Here is a 6,002-nt window from a genome sequence, read left to right on the forward strand (position 1 = left end):
CATTCAAGATTTCTCCATCATATCTTTTCATGGCTTGATGGCTTATTTCTCTTTGGTGCTGAATAATAGTCTATTGTCAGCATGTACTTCAGTTTACTCATTCCTCTACTGAAGGACATCTTGGTTGCCTCCAAATTTTGGCAATTATGGCTAAAGTTACTATATAAACCTCCATGTGTAGATTGTTTTGTAGTCACAAGTTTTCAGCTCATTTGGATAAATGCCAAGGAGTATGATTGCTGGATTGTATGATGAGAATATGTTTAGTTCTGTAAGACATTGCTAGAGCACAGTTGCTGGAACTTGTAAGAGTGCGATTAGTTTTGTAAGAAACTGTCAAACCATCCTCCAAAATAGCTATACCACTTTGCATTCCAGCAGCAATGCATGAGAGTTCCTGTTGCTAGACATTCTTGTCAGCATTTGGTGGTGTCAGGTTTTGGATTTCAGCTATTCTAATAGGTGTGTAGTGTTTTAATTTGCATTTCCCTGATGTATGATGTTGAGCATCTTTCCATATGTTATTTGCTATCTGTATATTTTGTTCAGTGAGGTGTCTGTTTAGGTCTTTTGCCTGCTTTTTCAGTGAGTTGTTCATTTTCATATGGTTGAGTTTGTATATTTTGGATAACAGTAGTTTTATCAGATGCATCTTTGCAAATGTTTTCTGTTAGTCTGTGGCATCTCATTCTCTTGACTTTGCCCATATTTTAATTGGGTTATTTATTTTTTTGTTATTGAATTGTAAGAATTCCTTATATATTCTAGATATTAACCTCTTATATATAATGACTTAAAATTCTCTCCCATTCTCTAGGTTGCCTTTTTACTATGTTGATTACATCCTTTGGTGTACAGAGTTTTAAATGCTGATGTAGGACAATTTATCTATTTTTACTTTTGTTGCCTATGCTTTTAGTGTCATATTCAAGAAATCATTGCCAAACCCAATATCATGAAGCTTTTCCCCTGTGTTTTTTTCCTAGGGGTTTTTACAGTTTTAAGTCTGATGTTTAGGCCTTGAAGTTATTTTGAGTTAATATTTGGGTATGACATAAAGTAAGGGTTCAACTTGATTCTTTCACATGTGGCTATCCAGTTTTCCTAGCACTGTTTATTGAAGAGATAGGGCTTTCCTTCATTGAATGGTGTTGGCATTCTTGTTGAAAATCACTTGACCATATATGCACAGGTTTACTTTTGGTCTTCTGTTCCATTGTTCTGTATGTCTGTCTTGCTAGTATTTGTTGATGAGTTTCAAGTCAGTATTCACCAAGGATATTGGTTTGTAGTTTTTTCTTCTAGTGTCTTTGGCTTTGATATTGGGGTAAAGCTGGTTTATAGAATGAATTTGGGAGTACTCTTTCCTCTTCAGCTTTTTGGGATAGTTTGTGGAAGATTGGTTTTCAAACTCAGCTTTTTACTATATGTTTGCTTAAACCAGTAAGGCACTTCAGATTCCATTCATCTGTGAAGTGCACAGTGATGATGTGACGATGTAATACATTAGAGTAATTAAGAATTGTTACTGCAAGAACACCCAGGGGATTAGAACTCCTGGCTATGGCATAGATTCCAGAGGGAACATGAGGGTCTCTGCTGATCCCAAACATGATAAAGAAAGAGAATCAGTTACTTCAGGGAAGGACAGGGATAGACAACTGCAGCTAGTGCGGCAAATTACATTTCTGTGGAGGTGGTATCAGATGTGTGAATAGAAGGCAGTTATTAGAGAAATCTTAGTGAGTTAGGATACTGCCATTTAGGAAAATTTTGAATCATTAATATTCATTTCATAGATACACTACATTTTTTTAAAAGTACATTTTATTGAATGTAAAGGAAGTGAGGAAATTAAAGTTTTGGAAGTCTCAGTTGCTGTCCTTAAGGCATTAGTTGGGTAAGCCAGTGGTCAAACTAATCTGTGATAGCAACTTAATGAAATTCTAAAGTGCCAAGTCTGGAGGGAATTTAAGGAAGGAAGTGAGAGTTGTGTAAACCAGAATAATCTAGGCAAGTTTCAAGGAGGAAGTAGAATCCCAGTGGAGGGCTGGTTTGGATATATAAATGCTGAAAAAATTTTGTAATAACAATATTGTTATTTTCTCTGGAATTACAGTCCCTAACATAATATACACATATGTTTTACAGAAAACTAAGTTTCCAAACACTTGTCTAAAATAGCATAGTTCTTGAGAGTGAGGCAGGGGAACTAGAAACCAGGTTTCATAATCCCTAGGTGAATGCTCTTTCCACATGTCTACGTATGTAGATTGTTTTTAAAGAAATAATAAGCCTTATACTTGATTTACCTCCGTAGGTCTCAACGTCACTATAACAATGCTGATCAAATACCAGAAACTCAATAATTCATGAATATTAAATAATGCAGGAGCATTTTACTTAGGAGCTCTGATAATTGAGCTGGTAATTAAGCTGACTACGTCTGTATTAAAAAACTGGTTCTCATCTGTCTCTTGTTCTTTACTAAATAAATGGTAAAACAAAGTGAACCCTCCCTCTGACTTTTAAAGCAGGATAAGTTAGGTAACCTAATGCCTTAAGGAGAACCACTGTGACTTCAAAATTTTACTTCCTCACTGCCTTTAGATGCGTAAAAAAGAGGTTCCTTTAAAAATGTAATGCATATGTTTTCTGGGAAATGCTTTCGGAACATCATATCTAAAATGTCATTACTCATTGGTGGAAAGCACAAATCGTGAAGCTACAGGAAAGTTATGTGAGAATGAATTTCTGAGTAAGTCTCTGTCTTGAGCTCTTTACAGTACCAATTAACCTAGTTTATGTAACTAGTTGTAATATATATGTAGCATAGTAGTCTATTAAGCTAGTCTGTTTTAGCTATGTGTATATTTGTGAAACACTAAAACATACTATTTTATAGACTCAGAAGCACAACATTATAATCTTTGGGATGATATTATACGTTACTACAACTTATTTTCATTTACAATTTTTTTTTTATTTAAAAAAAGCAGTACATGTAGCTTTATCAGTCTCCAAAGAGATTGTACCTGTTGACTCCTGACAAACAATATATGAGGGTACTTTTTTGCACCCTCACCAACACGGAATATCATCAGACTCTTTTCTTATTTGGCAGTCTGTTGGATCAGGGGTTGGCAAACATTTTCTACAAATTGCCAAATGGTGAATATTTTCAGCTTTGTGGGGCCATGAGGCCTCTGTTGCAACTAATCAGCTCTACCTTTGGAGTGCAGAAGCAGCTGGAGATGATACATACACGATATATACTTGGGAGCACTATCTTGCCCAAGAAAATTTTACTTACAAAATCCAATGGTGGGCTCCAGTTAGCCCAGGAGCCTTAGGTTACTGACTCTCCTGGTAGGTAAAAAATATTGCCTTGTTTTAATTTGCATTTCTTTAGCTCTGTAAGTAAAGATGAGCATTTTCCTTTATTTACAAAACTATTGGGCCTTGTACTGATATTATGATATAGCAGTGACCAGACAACATTTCAGTCTTTATGAATTGTAATTTGGCAGCAGTATAAGTAAGGAATGGTCAGGGAACGCACTCTTAAAGGAGATGGTGGTTGTGATGAGAAGCAGCTAGCTACATTTATTAATGATCTATTGCTTTATAAAGAATTATCCTTAAACTTAGTAACTTAGAACAACATATAGTTATTGTCTCACAGTTTCTGAGGGTCAGGATTCTGGGAGAGGTTTGACTTGGTTCTGGCTCAAGGTGTCTCATGAGATTCTAGCCAAGATGGGGACTTTGGCTGTAGTCAGCTGAAGGCATGAGTGGACTGGAGGATCTTCCTGAAAATCTTCCTCATGTGGATGTTGACAGAAGGCCCCTCAGTTCTTTGCCACATGAACTTCTTCATAGGCCCCTGTGTGTCCTTATGGCATGGAACCTAGCTTCCTCCAGAGCATGTGATCCATTAGAGAGCAACAAGGAAGCCACAGTGTCTTTACTGAACTAAGTCATGGTACTCACGCACCATCACATCTCCTTCTTGTATTCATTTGAAGCAAGTTACTAAGTCCAGTCCACACTCCAGGGGAGGGGATTTAGGCCTCACCTTTAGAAGGTAAGTGTCAAATAATTGGTGGGCCAAATAAAATAATTGTTTTAAACTACCACAGCCTTTTCTCTGGTTACAGATTTTTCTGTTTTCCACTTGAAAGGCTAATACCCTCAGAAAGTCTTATTCGAGTATAGCTTCAATGCAAGATCCAGCATTTTTGTCATCTAAATAAATTTCAGATGTGAATGAGGCCTCTTGGGTGTAGTTTCTTAAGTATATCCTCTGAGTATATTTCCTTTTGAAGACTTCGGAACTAAAGAGACAAATTGATCTGTACCCACACCCCCAGTATGTGGTGGTTGGACAGGCATAATGTGGTGGTATTTTTTTCCAATAAAATTTCTTAGAACCTTTTTGGATTTCCTGTGGTTCTTCTTGAGGTTCATTCTGATAGATAAAAGCTACACCGAGAAATGTCTTGGAGTCAGCTTAGAGAAGAGATGGCTTCCTCAAGCTTCTCAGAAGCCCTGTGTTTGAATGGTTTTTCTGAGGTGCAAAATTAGATATTTGTGAGTTTTTTTTTTTTTTAAACTTTCACATTTTCCCTTTTATTATTTATTTTTTTTTTAAAGATTTTATTTATTAATTTGACAGAGAGAAATCACAAGTAGACAGAGAGGCAGCCAGAGAGAGAGAGAGGGAAGCAGGCTCTCTGCCGAGCAGAGAGCCCGATGCGGGACTCGATCCCAGGACTCTGAGATCATGACCTGAGCCGAAGGCAGCGGCTTAACCCACTGAGCCACCCAGGCGCCCCCGATATTTGTGAGTTTTAACAAAGGATTTTACAATCACATCCTTTGTCTCTGCTCTTGTATTTTAGTATAAGCAGCAAGAGGCCAGCAAGTACCTTCAGTATTTTGTCTGGAAATCTCCTTTAGTTCGAACCCACATCGTTAGGTACATTTTCTACTTTCTGTGTTCCCACAGGTGACAGTGTTGCTAATTTTTTTTTGCCAGTACAAAACAAGGATTTTCTTATCTCCAGTTTCCAATAAGGTTTTCCTCACTTTACTCTAAGCTGTGACCCACAGCTTCCTTCTATAAACAGTTTTTTCAAGATTTTTTTAGCTTTTAGCTCAAAGACCTGCCATCTTCCATCCACTGCCTGATTCCAGAGCCTCTTCCGTATTTTAGATTTTTGGTGTGGCAGCACCCTACTTTCAGGTACCAAGGTCTAAATGAGTTTTCTGTTGCTGTGTGACAAATTACCACAAAATATAATGGCTTGAATAAATATCTTTTTTATCAGTTTTTAAGAGCCAGGCATCTTACTTACTCTAGATTAGGATTTGTCATAGGTTCTAGTCAAAATATAGGGTGGGGCTGAAGTCAACTGAACGATATACTTCCAAGAATTCTCACTCACATCACTATTAGCAACAGACTTTCTTCTCACTGGCTGTTGGCAGGAGACCTCACTTTCCCATTTGGTGGATCTTTCCATAGTACTACTTGAGATTCCTCACAACATTGGCAGCTGGCTTCTCCTGTAGCATTCATTCTCAGTGGGGCCAATAATGGCTGCCAAGAGGGTGAAAACTGGTTCTTGAGGTGGAGAGCAGAAAACCTTCAGATTTTACAATGGTTTGTAGCCTCCTGAAGAATCATGATACATAAACAGATGTACAGTATGTTTGTGCCATTAAAATTTTATTGGAGGACTATTAGGAAAATAATGTCCAGAAGGCTTCTTAGGTACACAGTGAAAAAAGTTGAGAAACAATGCCATAGAGTGAGTCTTCTAAGAAGACTCTTACAATATAATAGTAATAAAATAATAAAAAAATTTACTTTTTTCTTTCAACTGAGGTATAAAAAATTGCCATTTATGACTTAGTATTAGAAATAATACACATTGTCACTTCTGCCTTATTCTTTTTGTTGGAAGTGAGTCCCTTGAAGGGAGTGTCAAAAACTC

General features: G+C 37.1%; 1 protein-coding gene across 1 annotated transcript in view; it reads left to right on the top strand.

Moving 5' to 3' along the window:
* The window catches only part of TMBIM4 (transmembrane BAX inhibitor motif containing 4), a 29,202-nt gene that overhangs the window by 3,870 nt on the left and 19,330 nt on the right, over window positions 1–6,002 (top strand). The gene's annotated exons all lie outside the window — the stretch shown is intronic.

Source organism: Mustela nigripes, chromosome 6 (genome assembly GCF_022355385.1).
Source record: "Mustela nigripes isolate SB6536 chromosome 6, MUSNIG.SB6536, whole genome shotgun sequence".
Lineage (NCBI taxonomy): Eukaryota > Metazoa > Chordata > Mammalia > Carnivora > Mustelidae > Mustela > Mustela nigripes.